This window comes from Ischnura elegans, chromosome 1 (genome assembly GCF_921293095.1).
Source record: "Ischnura elegans chromosome 1, ioIscEleg1.1, whole genome shotgun sequence".
Classification (NCBI taxonomy): domain Eukaryota; kingdom Metazoa; phylum Arthropoda; class Insecta; order Odonata; family Coenagrionidae; genus Ischnura; species Ischnura elegans.
Window position 1 is genome coordinate 99,401,432 of NC_060246.1, and position 15,174 is coordinate 99,416,605.

A 15,174-nucleotide genomic window follows, 5' to 3' on the forward strand; every position below is an offset into this window, starting at 1 on the left:
TATTCTATAAGTAATACTGATCCAAATATGTAAAATGGATTAAACTTAAAAATTTCTCTGAGCTCTGGGGGGGGGGGGAGGGGTTTATCCCCCAAACCCCCCCTCTCGCTTCGCCACTGGTTTCGTGGTACTAGTGCGACGATTGGGAATGCCAAATCAAAATGTTATGCATCAAATTGACTAAATTAATCTCAAAATTGATTTTACTAAGCTAAGACTGTGAAGGGGGTAGAAAATATAAGTATGTAAGTTGAAATTCAAAATCTGGAAGATACTTCGTTTAACAAACAGACGGATTCTCTTAATTATTTTCAATTTATTTTAAGGTTAATTTAAATTTATAGCCGGGTCATCGCGCAAATAGTGAGCTTTTGTGTTTTATGATATTGTGAGTGAGATTTCGAAGTTATAAGGACGGTAAACATCATTTTTATAACTCCTAAATATAGCGTTCTATTCGTGAAGAAAATTTTCCAATGTTTTTATTTTAATATGCATTGAATCAGCGTGTTTCAAAAAGTAATGCATCAATGGCCTATCTTGCACCTTTTGGTCGTCAACATTTGCGTTTGAATATTCTTATTTTTGGATCCACATTGATGAAATTCAGTTAATTGTTGCGTATTAATTTTCTACTTTTGCGTTTTTCAGTTCAATGTCGAGGATGTTCGAAAGGGTTATCGCTGTGTCTTTCATTCGCTATTCCATTCTAAAGCTTAGTTTTAATAGGTTAGAGTATAGATTACTCATCTAAACCCGGGTCGCGCTTTGTAAAAAAGTAGTGGTATACGTAAAATTGGAATATCCAAGAAACTATGGTCAAAGTATTATTAAATTAACCCTTTTACGAGTAGATATCAAGTATTGTTAGTGAAGGTGCCAGTTCTATTTCCTAGATGAAACTCAGATTTTTTTGCACGAAGGCCTGTCGAGCGATGAATTTATGGAGAGTGAGTTAATTGGCTTCACCCGGACTTGAATCTTGGGCGCAATAGCATGCAGCCAATCGTATTACTCGCTACAGTGCCCTAAAAGTTCTGAAATTTTACGTACAGATCGATATGGAACTGTGGAACATAAGTGCATGGGGCGTGGGGTAAGGACATCGCATAGGCAGCGACCCTGATCGTCCGACCAAGGATGTCTACTCACGAGGACCATCGCTGGAGCTGGTTATGTTTATGCGCGACGATGGAAGCGTCTCAAAGCTGCGGAACAAGTCCCGATTAATTGGCGTCTCGCTATCGCGGCGGAAATTCCTCTTAATTCATTCACTCGTTGTCCTTCGTCCTCTTGCAATGTCGAAGACTTCCGCCGTGCTACCACTGCTCCGCACGCCAGTTCTGGAGCAAGTTCCCTTAACTCCGTTAAATGATCAACTTAAGGCTGGAAGGCGATACTTGGTGGAACTTGGTGACAGGAAACATAATGAAGATACACTTTTGTATGTTCCACAGGAGTTTTAATTACCGACCCAGGTTTCGACAGTACACTATGTCATTATCAAGGTGAATATTCACCTTGATAACGACATAGTGTACCGTAGAAACTTGGGTCAGTTATTGAAACTCCTGTGGAACATACAAAAGTATATCTTCATTATGTTTCTGTTAAATGAGTAACCCCGTTTTAGATTTAAGATTGGATATCGGGTTGGTGTGGTGGCTAGTGTGTTGGCTTCCCACCCCGTGGGCTCGGGTTCAAATCCCGGCGGTGGCAGAGAATTTTCAGAGGCTGCCCGATCCCTGCTTGAATGTTGTGTGGAGGACATTTCAAGCGCAACACTCCGTCCGTCGGATGGGACGTTAAGCCGTGGTCCCCTTGGCGTCTTTCCTTAAGAGCAGGCTCATGCCGCACCGGGTTTCTCTCAACCCTTCCTTACCTACACTTCCCTCACGACGCAAAGGACCTCAGCTGTCGGTCGCCTCCTCCAATTACAATAGCATAAGTAATCAATATCCGTTATCCGTACAGATTCATCATTACCCTTTTATATTGTGTGGAGGAATTTCAAGCGCAACAGTCCGTCCGTCGGATGGGACGTTAAGCCGTGGCCCCCTTGGCGCCATTCGTTGAGAGCAGGCTAATGCCGACGCCGGATTTCTCTCCACCCTTCCTTAACTACCCTTCCCTCATGGCGCAAATGACCTAAGCTGTCGGTCGCCTCCTCCAAATACCGTACCATTTAAGATTATAGCTATCAATTCAGTATTTTCGCTCCATTTGAATAAAAATATTAAAATGAAGAAATATTTCTTATCATTGAATTTTGAAATATTCAATGAGAAAAAAATACTTAACTCAAATTAATGTTGAAATGAGATTTTTGAGAGGGAAGGAAAATTTCAAATATTCAGACCAAGAGGAGAAAACTACTAATGAGTTTTACCGCAAAAAAGTAGATTTAAATATTATTTTATAGCTAAAAATTTAGTAATTTCACACTACTGGAATACAAATATTGAGACATGGAAATAAAAATGTCAATAAGAAATAAATACCTAACTGAAATAGTGCTAATATGAGATGGCATTGAGAAATAAGTAAAACCTCAAATATTCAGGCAAAGAGGAGGTAATTCCGCACACGTTGAATTGAAAAACAATGAATAATTTAAATTATAATAAATTATATTAAATTAAATAACAAATTAATTATCCCTCATAATGCCTTTAAAATTTAACGGAAAATCATAAAGCGCAATACAACATATTCATTTCATGATACATTTTGGAAATGTTGCAGTTATTTGAAGTCGAATATTTTTCTTAATATTAATTGACTTACAAATTTAGTGCTCAACAGTAAGTTGTTGAAAGTTCCGCCACTATATTTTTCCCAAATTCATTTTGGACGCGTATAAAATCAAGTTTGTGTCTGTGTATAACATTTATATGAAAATAATAATAAGTTATTGCATATCTAACCCTGGATTTCGTATTGATGTATTTATTTTTAATGTGGAAAAATCTTTAACTGGTTAGATTGAGATTAAGTTTGGAGATCAATTGGTAGTATGAAACCATGCGGATAGTTTTTACGTAACCTGGTAACCACGTAGAGATACGGTCTGTGGTAAATCACAAGATAGGAAGGGAATAAAGTATAACTTATTATTGGATTTAATATCCATTTAATTGTTTCTATTGTTACTTGAAAATTCTGCGCATGCCTGTGCAAGGTCATTTTAATGACATGAGCGTAGTCCCTGGAAGGTGGTGCTGAGTTTTTTCTCTTGCAAAACCGGACTATATTTAATATCCATGTTCTCTATTTCCGGTAAAGTTGGTATGCAGATGATTATGTCGATCTGGACCTTGATTGGTACTAGTATTCTGTCCACAACCTTGTATCGTAGCTTCTTTCTGCACTTCCTTTTGCTGTTTTTCCTTTCAATCTCAATTGGGTGTTTGATATTATTTTTATCAGTGGATTTTATTCTGAAAAAAGTATTTAGATTCTAAACTATATATACAAATTTATCAGAAAAATTCTTTAGACTAAATAGAATAAATGCTAGCTCTTGCTGGGTCTTGACATCAACGAAATATTCTTTTGAGTGTTGTCCCATTTATTCTCTCTGTAGCATTCAAAATCTACCATTGTGGCCGTGTATCCTGCTGCCTCATACTGATGTCAAAAGCGCGAAAAAATCAAAGAATAAAAATTACCCCATTTTACAGGGGAATTTAGCTTAACGTCACTCTTATGAATATTTTAGTAGCCCTCATTTTGAAGCCCCGTTTCTCAATCTAACTTTTTATGATACAACAACAATTTTTATATTAAACCTCTTAAGTACTCATTACTAATGAGTTCCTTTATCTAATTTTCTTTTTTAGTAACATTGATCAAAATATCGTATTAATAAACAAGGTTTATGTGTTTTTAAATCATTACTTATGTGAAGGACAAGTTAAGGTTGGACGGGATCGTACGTTGGTTTGAATATTTATGATGCGCTCAATATTTTACAGGTATCTGCTCAGTTTAATGCTTTAATTCCTATTAGTATTAAGCATAGTCAACTTGGGAAATGATTATTTTTAATTTTTCCTGTATTTCACAGGCTCTACAGCAGCTCAGCAGGGGAAAGCAGTGGGAGCAGGAAAACAGGAGATCACAATCAGCTACCCAGTGGGGAACCTGAAGTTTATAACGCCATAATAGAAAGGAGCTGGTAGGTACTGATGAAATCCTTTCAATCGTCTTCACCCTAATTGCCCTGGAATTATGAGCAAGATTTCGAAAAGGTCATTATAAGCTGAATATGATCCAAGCTCAACGTAACACGGGTTTTTAGTCATATTGCGTGACATTGAAGCTGATTTTTTAAAACGGCTATTCTGGAACTGGAAATTGTATAATGTCCGCACGATTAGGTATTTCGCTATGTGTTCCAAGTATATTGCGTGAAACAACCTTTCTCGGGTTATTCTCATGGCACTCCCATGCGCTAATTTTAATCGTGTATTGCAGGTTTATTAATAGGTGTGCTGAAGAAGTCACAAAAAACCATCTCGGTGTCGAAGCAAAACGTTTTAATTGCCATCAGAACATTTTTATCCCAAATCTAGGCCTCCTTGTTTAGGAATTGAGTTTTTAGCCATTGATGGCGCAAGAGTTTTACGGCCGTAGTCGCCAAAAGCTTTATTTATCAATAAGTACTTAATTCGCTAATGTTAATTCACCAATACACAGGGAACGGCTCGTATTTTCTTTGAATATTAATGGATTTGTGATGATGAAATGTATTTTTAGGCATCTTACCGCAATAATACGTTTACTAATGCTGTAATTTACCTTTGGTAAAGAATTCCCCAGCATTTTCCATGCATATCTTCATCGAGTTTAAAGAAACTTATAACTAAAACTTTTCTGCAATGAAAAGACGGCATATTGCGAGGTGTGTCATGACTGCCATTAAGGTGGCTCATAGGTGTAGGTTTCTACGTACGTTTATTATTAGGATTTTTGATTTCAAAATTGTTGACCTTAAATAGGCGGAGAAATTTATTTTCCCACGTATCTTAACGTTGCATTGGCTCTGAACTTGATGTTACATCCTGAAGGAAATTTTTAAAACATTGTCCAGCAATCACTCCTGCCCTTGGCCGAAAGACATGACCACTCTCTGATCAGGCACTGCCTTCGATATTTTCTTGTCATTCGGATCCGGATCGGAGTGTACCGGAAATTTTCGGAAAGTATTGAATAATCCTTCGTCCTCATCAACACTCATCCTTCAGAGATAAATCCTGCTTGATTTCAAAAGCATTTAACTAAAACAATGGCGATAATATAATCCCAAGTTATACTTGTGCCTTTTTTAGCAGCCACACAAACAAATTTAAACATGTGTTCACTGAAGGATGAAACTTGTTTTAAAAAAATTCATTTTACTCGCGAAAATCGTTCGAATGAATCCTCTGTTGAAACTAAACGAAGATAATAGCTCAGCAGTGTTGCATGATAACCCCTGACTGAGAATTTAGAGATCCTAATCGTATTTTTGGTCGACACCTTTAATAGTACGAAAAATCCACAGAGAATAAAACATTTGCCTCAATGAGCTCTGTGGATTGTTTGCACAATTTGTGGATGGCGGTTGACTCCGTAAACTTATCACCGTCGCTAGTCCCGGTATACTTAACCCTTTCTAACCCAGAGCTGATTATGAGAGAAATCTAATTTCAAGGTTTTTCATTTTGAAAATTCGAAAATATTGTACTCAATCATAATTATCGTGGCAGCTAAATATTTTTTCATTAACATTTACGCCACAAAATAATATTTAGTTTAGATATTTCCTAAAGAGAGAAGAAAATTTATACATTTTTGATGTAGCTTGGAAGCAACATTGGGTTATAATGGGTTAAACCCCTATGTCTAATGGAAAATTTCATCCGTAGGTGTGTTAATTAATCTTATTGCTCTGTCCCTTTTTATTTTTCAAAAATTGATCGTTTAAGTCTGTGAAAGCTTTGACTAACAAAAGGGGTGCCTTAAATATGGACTCATCAGTTCGGACTCAACGCAGGCATGTTTCAAGATAGCTGTCGTGACGCAGTGAATCGGAGTGAAAACAAGGGAGATGGGGAAGGGAGAGTTTTAAAACACAAACGGGATAGTGGTTCACCTTCGGAGAGTTACTCACTCTTGGAAAGTCTAAAAGGATCTCTCTTTCTCGCCTGTGATGCGAAAGTATGAGATAATACTCCTCGGCTCTCTTCGTCGTCGTTTTTCTTTAACATACGTGTCAGTGTGTTTTTTTTATGACAAGGGTGCATTGAAATTGCATTCCAAACCCAGATGGGTCAAGAGTGAGCTTTTCCTTTCCAAATTCAGCGAAATCTGGGATATATTGCTCACCGCTTCATTTCTCGCTGTACTAACGTTCAGTTGAAACATATTTTGGAACATGCTCCTGAAATACGGTTTGATAACTATTTCACTCCTGCAGGGTGAAAGTTGAAATTCGTTAATTGGGACGGAAGTGCTCATTTTTCACCAAATATGTAAATAAATACATAATCAACCGGCGAAATAAATTTGTAAACTCCAAGTAAGCGTTTCTAATTACTTTTGACATTCACCGCCAACATTTTTATCTTGCAGGTAGCCTGTATTGTATAGCTTCATGAGACATAGAGTCTTGCATTTGTTAAAGCATTTTTCACGTATTAAAAATAAAGGTACTAAATTTAAGATAAGTCTCAAATTTTGTAAATGTGCGTTCTTAAGTAACCATAAATTAATGGGTCATGTGAAATTCAGCACTGTTTTTTTCCCTGAGTGAAATTGAGAAATCGTGGGAGCCATTGAAAATATAATGAGTGATCTCGTTTACTCCATCCAATTCCTGGGAAATTGGAAATCCCGCTTAGTGTGAGTAAAGTCGCGAAAGCCCGCGCGCAGATTTAGGTTCGCAACTCCAGTATTTTTCATATTCGACTTCGCAGCGGCAATAAAACTGAGCGCCCTTTAAACCGTGGGCGACTCTTTTCGTCCATTCGGATCTTTTTTAGCTGATGGAGAGGTGTCTGCCGATAGACAGCGAAGAAAAGGGAGAGTCCCTTACCTTCCCTGAGGGAGTTAAGTGTTTTTCGAAAAAATCCAGTTTATCTGGTCCATAAAGTTCGATTATTTTATGAAGAATTATCTCTACAACGTCTTGTGGCCTGCCGAACATATAATTCTTAGTAGAGGCTCCCGTCGTTTTCTAAATCAATTGGCGGATAATTTTGAGTGTTTTTATTACAGTAGATCACTGTTTTAGTATATGGAACTGATAGAAGCTAAAGGTAAATACATTGGGTGTCATTATTGTGTTATAATTTTGGTGGTTCCAAACTTCCGCTCGGACAAATTAAGATGTGTTGAGGGTAGTAGAATTCGTCGTACTCATGGTGACTGAGCTTCGTACGGGCGAGTAATTTATGGCAGAGATTGTAGTACTTATTAGGATATTAGGATAACATTAGCTTCCAGTCACTCAACATGTGGATCAGAAGAAAATTGAAGGAAGATGTGACGGACAAATAAGGAAATGAAGAACACCGACAAGGAAGTGACCTCGAAAGAAATGAGCCATAGCAAAGAAGACGGTAAACTTATAGTAGTTTGAAATGAATGGTTGCAGTTGGAAGTTTGTGATCAAGGCAAGGACTTTAAAGGGCGATAATGAAGGAAATGGAAAGAGCAGGATATGAAATTAATATCAAGAAATCGGAAGGATTAAAAGTGGACGAAGAAGGGAGGAATTATTTTGAGTTTATGAATTTCCTGCGGAGGAATCGTGATTCATAGTAAGCAACAATTTATCTAGTAGATAATTGTCGAATAAAATTATTTTTGTAAATTTGGAAAAAATTAGTTCTTCGAAGTATAGTAGGTACTATATATTTTATTACAATGGCCATTTTAAGCTATATTGCCGCCAAAGTTTTTTTTTTTATTAACGCATAAAAGTTAAAAATAATTCGAAAATGAGTCGTTTCCAGTAGTTGCATAAAAGGCGTATGCTTGAAATCATGCCGTCGTTGCATGCACGTTTGGAAAGGCGCATTCTCCAGACGCGAGATAAGGGGGTGCGTTTCTGCGCTGTAGTTCATATGCCATTCACAGATTGGCCGCCGAGGCGAAAAATTTGGGGCCGCGCGAAGTAGCAGAGCCGGCGCATTCGTGGAAACTCGCGCCGAACGCCGAAAGGGGGCTCGACGGTGGAGCACCTTGACACTTGGAACGAGTCGTTTTTTTTCCTCCACGCGTAATTCCTCGCAAGCAAAGGATGAGGGCGGTGTGAGCGTTGGGAACTTGGAGGTGGGACGGGAAGCATTTCGGCTCGTGGTGTGGGCGGTTGGGGTGGGGAACTTTGGGAAACCGTATGGAGAGAGGAGTGGGGGAGAGAGGGGAGGATGAGGGGGTCAATTGGTAGTGAGTGTGGTCACAGGGCGAAAGTGGGTCTCGGAGGGGGGGGGGGGGGCTCTTACGTGGGAAAGCAGGCGGGATGGGTTGGAGGGGAGGGAGAAGGGGAGAGAGGGGTAGGAATGGGCGGTGGACGTGGAGACAGTCTAATTGGTCCAAAAACAGTCGTACTTCTTCGTCTTGCAGTTTAAATGGGCCCTACCCTGGAATGATGGAATTTTATATTTTGGGATGGAAGAGGTTGAAAAAGGAATTGCAAAGAAAATTTTCAGGAAAAAGAAGGAAAATATTTTGCTAATTTTATTTTCTCCAGGGATCGAGTTTGGAGTTGCCAAAGTCTCGGGAGGTGATAATATTTATACGTAAAATGTATACTCATGTAATATACTCGGTTATTCATGTTCGGTTATTCGGTTATACAATATACATGCGTAAATTCGTTGGTGGCTCATAAATTAATGCTGGTTTTACATCGAAATTCGTACAGAAAATTTTCCTTTGTGTTGCATTCCAGGTCTCGTTACAAATTGTTTTTTATTTTTGAATGAAAAATGATAACTAGATACCGAAATCGAAAGTATGATAACTTGAAGTTGATGGTTGGAGGCTTCACTTTGTGTAATTTACTCGTAATGAAAGAAAATTGAACTTTGTTTTTCCACATAAATATTTATTCAATCACGACCGCGGTTTCGACGCACTGCGTCATCCTCAGGCCTCTCCTTTTTCAATTTCTCCTTTATAGTCGTTGAAAACACGCTGGAATTGAAGATCATTTTGAATTTCATCCTTGCGTAATCGCATACGTCAGCGCTATTTGTGCGGGCGATCACGGGCGAGTGCTTGTGGCATGAATCAGCGTTTGTCATGACATGTTGATATATTTTGGATAATTTTTTTCATGCCGTTATAGTGATAATTACGGTGCTGTTCTAAAGAAATCCATCCACCGCGACCTCATCCCACACCGAAGGCAATTCCAGAATATTTGTCGGAATGTTGCAAGATTGAGTTTATAAATTATCTATGATCTCCACTAAAAAACGGGATTTGAATGGTCTAAGTTTTTACAACCTTGGACTTGGTAAAGTTGAACTTCTTATGGACTCTATATTCACAGTTCAATTACGAAGTTGAGGAATTCCTCATTTATCTCGTTGTGATCACTGGTGGATTACTGGAACCCAAAAAAGTTTATCAGATTTTTTCACAGTACATAATATATTAAGCTGCTGAGATATTGATGCCAATGAAGCTGTAATATACCTGATAATCTATTATAAGAGCATTGGAAAAATTTCATTGCAAGTTTTAGTGCTCGACAATTCCTGATAATATGCTCTTAAGGATGGGAAACCATCCCCGAAGATATCATTTATAAATTTTATTTTAGGAATAGACACGTGGAATAGTCATCGGTGATTATTAGATAACCACCTGCAAGAGCAATTGGAGGGCGAAAATTGTTAAGAAAAAATTTGACTCAAGCTAACGTTCCGCGCCGAGTCTTAATCAAATAAAACTACTCGATAAATATGTCATGTCTAATTGAACAATACCTTGTGTTATCAAATGGCTGATGGATTTTTTACAGTAACAGCAACTATAATTATACTTTAGTACTGATAATTTAGGAGCCCATTTACATTTTCACAATGGAATACAGGAAGAATGCTTCCTTATCAATTTCTTAGATATACGCACAGTGCATTCATTTGAGTAGAAAAATATAAAAAAAATAAGTGGCAGCGAATGTGAATGAATATAAAACGCAGCGTAATATGGCATACTTTAGTTGTGATGAAATTTATCTCGAAGCCAACTAAATGTTTACATGCACTAATTTTATATTGATGTATCAATATTGGACCCTAAATGACATCTGAATCGAAAATATTTCATATAAACTAAAAAAAAACAGAGAGTGCGGTTTCATTTAATCAAAGTCGCGAAAAAAACGATTATGTCGAAAGCGGGTGCGGGGTACCGTCGTGTTGGTCCAAGTATTTAATGAAAACTTCTGAACTCTCTGCGGGAGACCGAGCTCATTATTGCGGACGGGTCCAGTCGTGCAGAGCCGAGTAGCCGCCGTGAGGAGGGGCGGACTACCTTGTCCGTCATTATTCTGCATTTCCCCTCTTTCGAAGGCCTGGAAAACTAGGAAAAAAATTGAAATGCAGTGGTTTGCATACGCGAGAGTGTTGACGACCGATGGTTATGCTCCAGAATGCAATGAAGTGCTCCATTGATTTCGGCCTCAGAAGGAGGTCATAAGCGAAAATTTCAATATTGCAATCGATATGCGAGTGAAAGGGTAATTGGGGAATTCCTGCCAATTTTGCGGTTTTATAGCAATCAAGTGTTGCGGAGAAAATTTTCTTTGCGTAGGTAAGCGAAACAATTGAGCGTACTGATGGCCAAAGCAATTTCACCCGGTTATGGCTTTCAAAACGTGGGGTAACGAATGTGGAAGTTTTTGCTACCCGTGGGACAAATTTTATGTTATGGTATCTGTGTGAAATTGAATTACCTTATAATTATTAAATAATAAGCATATGATATAAGGGCGAATAGTTACGTGGAAAAACACCCAAGAGAATGCAAATAAAATCAACGGTTACACTCTTCTTACGATAGACTCAACTAATTATTTCCTACAATTATTTGAACTCCGATTGCAATCAAATGTATTTTTCGTGACAGCACTAAAATTTATTTTGATAGCCGTCCATTGAAAACGTATATTTTCTAGAAAAAAACGAGTGAAAATGACGGGAGATTTGTGATACAATTTGTTATCAAAAATATCGTGCTACAAGTTCTGTTGCTACGAGAAAATAAAAATTAAGGTCCCACGCATTTTTATGATCTTTATTCGCGGTCATAGATTTATCTATACGAAAGAAATGTAATCATCTATTTCTACGGTAGTTTATTTTCAATAGTTTTTAAAAGGAATTAATATCTTTAGTCTGCGATCATTCTCTAACACTATTGTAGCAATGTCAGTTTACGGAGTTACATCGAGTTTTTTTCAAGCCTCTTGTTTGCGGATACTCATTGCTAGTAAGAGTACTTTGTAAGATAGGAAATATTCCAAGCACTACGGATTGTATTCAATGAGGAAGTTTCACACTAAATAATATTTTTACCACGATTCGTACGGTATGATTGATTTATAGTCGGGGTTAAATCGCACTACCCTTCAGCGTCACAAGTTAAGCATAGATTACTGAGCCTCGCATCCAAGTTCTTCACTTTTATGAACATAATTTGTTGCCTCCATCTTCGAGATTTTTTGGCGAGACAGTGATGAAGGAGTTAGATTGGACGGAGTTGATTTTTTAAATATCAAAACTATGTATATCGACTGAAGGAAATGGCGTTAAGAGAATGGCTGATATACCTCACGCATCCGATATAATGGGTGTGAAGGGGCATCTGGGGATCGCGAAGAAGGCGGGCTGAAAGATTTGGCGGAGGGGGTTACGTTGGAGGGGAGGTAGCATCCGAAAGGATTGAGGTAAGAGAATGCTCATTTCGACTCTAGTCCCAGTTTCCTAATCTCTTTTTCCCTCCGGCAAGGACGCAGGAAAGCTGTTAGAATTATAATCGAGCGAGAGGACTCGATATTCGATTCAGATATCGCTTTTGGATGCGAAACTACCTGATACCTGATCGTTGAGATCGACTACCAAATCGTTTATCCTACTCGGTATTAAAGATAATATCGGCGTTACAGCGTCTCTGTGTCTGGTGGTATTAAACGAAAGCTCGACATATCTAAGGCATATAGCGTAGAGTAAATTGTTTTTTGTAGCCTGTTGATCAAGGGTTTGCATGATTCATAAGGAGCATAGCGAGCCAACGACTTTTTAGTGCTATAAAGATAATGGAACTAGGAATTAATTAACACTCAAAAGTCAATTATTAGATATTGTTTGGAACAAGTTATCTGCAGCAAAATATTTCTTAGTCATTTCAAATAAATTAATTGATAAAATAATTAAATTTCTATCTCAAAGAGGGTTAGATGCAGTGGATAGAGAAGCTAAAAATTCATTCTACAAAATTGCGTTATAACTTACTAAGTATTTTTTACAGTAGTTCATGGCTATTCTTATTTCTTACAATACATATGAGTTTAGGAGTTCACCTACCTATTTTGCATTGAATCATTCTTATAAAATACCTTGCCTTGGTTGCACTCACTTTCTAAAAGGTCTCAAACATAAGGTCTAGGGTTCCCTTAAGGCCTGGTTACACGGTACATTAACACGTACAGGTTAATGTACGTTTGCGTGAATGATTTTGGTGGACCGGAACGGAACATGTACGAATGCATGAACCAAATTAGAACAGGTTCTATTTTCCGTTCATGCATTCGCACAAGTTGGGTGGTTACGTGGTGCATTTTGGCGTTCATTCTCGCGTTCATACATTTAGACATTAACCCGTACGTGTTAATGTATCGTGTAACCAGACCTTTATGATATTGACGGCAGCAAAATCTGTACAATGGGTCAAGCCTATGTTAAAAATCCATTGTTTACGTGCTTTCTTTTGACTCTACTTTACTAAGTGTCCGATGAATATCATAGATAGATGTCTAGGTTAATAATATTCGTTTAAAATCATTTTTTTTCAGTCATTAGTTTCAAAACTGTGTACCTATGAATCGGACAAAAAAAATGTTGATCATCGTGCAACAGAATTAATGGATGCCTCTGTATTTAGGTCGTCCTTTTTTCACATCCCCGGGCCATGTCTGATATTTGTCTTCGCAGGAGACGTCTACCTGTCAAAATTTCCTCATTTGATAGCTTCTTCTCCATCATTTTCGCATTCTGACGTTCGAGCTCAGCCACTCAGAACAAAATCTTCGAACCGGTTCTTGTATCCAATCCATTATTACGGCGACTTCCTTCGCTATTATATATCAGGCCACTTGGTTCGCCGAATCCGTCTCACCATTTCGATCTGAGGTAGCTGTACCGTTTAGCAAGATTGCTGAAATTCGAAAAACATCATCATAGCGGCCTCAATGTGTTTTGAATATTGATCGATTGTATTCAAAATTTTATCGGACGTGTTCCAAGTTAACTTCAATTATTAAGAATACGTACTTTATCCCCTTAAATGACATTGATTCATCGAGAATAATTGAAATGAAAGTTAACGGTCTCCAAGTGGAATCGGCAAAGTACAGAAAAATTTCCAGAGGAAATGGGCTCATTAGCCTCTCTTTCTGCGCTCTTCAATAATAATACAAGTTTGGACTTGTCCAGTTCAATTGGCTGAAATTTTAACAGCTGATGTAAGAGATTCACATTTCTCGGAAAATGAAAATTTCTGTGGTTTGATAAAAGGTGCGAAAGAAAATGTAAAATGTAACAAGGGATCGATAATTTATTTGAGAAACAGGACGAGTATAACCTGCAGCCCACTGAAATAACTGATTTTCCAGGTTCAAATAAAGAATTGTATACGTTTAGCTACTTGAAAGCTGTGCATACGGTGTTCCACTGTCTGTGTCACCATTCTACAGAATGATAATTGTAATAAGCAATGGAGAAAAATCAGATTTTGATCTAGACGACACGTCACATGCTGAAGGTCATTCCATTTTTGACACAAGTAGGTCCTTTTCTCGGCTGAATCTTCTTGTAAATTCCCAGACAAGTGATGCAAAGTGGAGAGTGGAGTGGATGAGGTGAAGAATTTTGGAGTTTAATCATTCCAATAGTAACTTTTTAACATTTCCCGTACGTCATACACTAAAATATTACATCCAGAGCAAATATTTTGCATTCCTCATGATTTAGTCCCAAGGGAAGATGGAAATCTGCCTAAACATCAAGTTAACCTCTCAATGTTTTTATCTATCTTCAATCGCTACGAAAGGAAAAGTGCATAGGCATGAAGCAGAACAAGTAGTTGCTTGATCTGTTTTTTCTCCGTTATCCGATCTTTTTATTCCAATATCCAGTTATTTTTCTCTTCTATTCACCTAAAAACCAGATAGAAAGGCATATTATAGTTGCCCATATTAAAAATCTGTTAGTTTCCATAAGGATATTTTAAAATTAAAGTCACAAGATATTTGCGCGACGCTATAACCGTGATTGTCCTAGTTTTCAGAATAATTGTCCTCGGGAACCGTTGGTGATTTAAATTAAGCTGACGTGTAATAATAATTCTGCTAAGTAGTATATATAGCGATTTTTGCGTTCGTTCGGATCCTTTATTCCGCCAACTATACGTCTTATACATATTTGATCCTTGAGGTTTTATGCCACACTCCAGTTACGAAAATACTATCCATCCGATGTTCCTCTCTCCTCAGGCAATGATGACTTATTTTCCACAGGCCTAATATTTTCATCTTAACCCCAGCAGCATGACAGCTCTTTGAAAGGACCAGAAAAATATTGGAATACCGTTGCTTCCTCCGTTGTTTTCGCAGGCTTCCCCCGGGGAAAATACTCGGCATTGCTTCTCGAGTGGCTTCTTTTGAATCCTTTTCAACCCCTACGTTCATTTCAGGAAAATGGCTTCTACGAAACTGCGTTCCATAACAAATTGATCATATTACACGCGGAGAGGAATGATTATAATTTGTACCTGACGCGATGGATTCCAAATAAGTTTGAGTTCAATTATTTAGCATAGTTTACCTTTGTTTACTTACTTTGAATGTCAGAAATGAAGATATTTGTCGCGATTTTTAATAGATGAAATTCCACT

The 15,174-nt window shown here is 37.8% G+C and overlaps 1 protein-coding gene across 2 annotated transcripts in view; it reads left to right on the forward strand.

The window, feature by feature from the left end:
• The window catches only part of LOC124167101 (elongation of very long chain fatty acids protein AAEL008004-like), a 102,740-nt gene that overhangs the window by 50,857 nt on the left and 36,709 nt on the right, over positions 1 to 15,174 (forward strand). The window contains exon 2 of one of the 2 annotated variants that reach the window (XM_046544900.1): positions 4,070 to 4,184. The gene's annotated coding sequence lies outside the window, so the exon portion shown is untranslated. The remainder of the gene's footprint in view (positions 1 to 4,069; positions 4,185 to 15,174) is intronic. The other variant, XM_046544894.1, reaches the window with a different exon arrangement.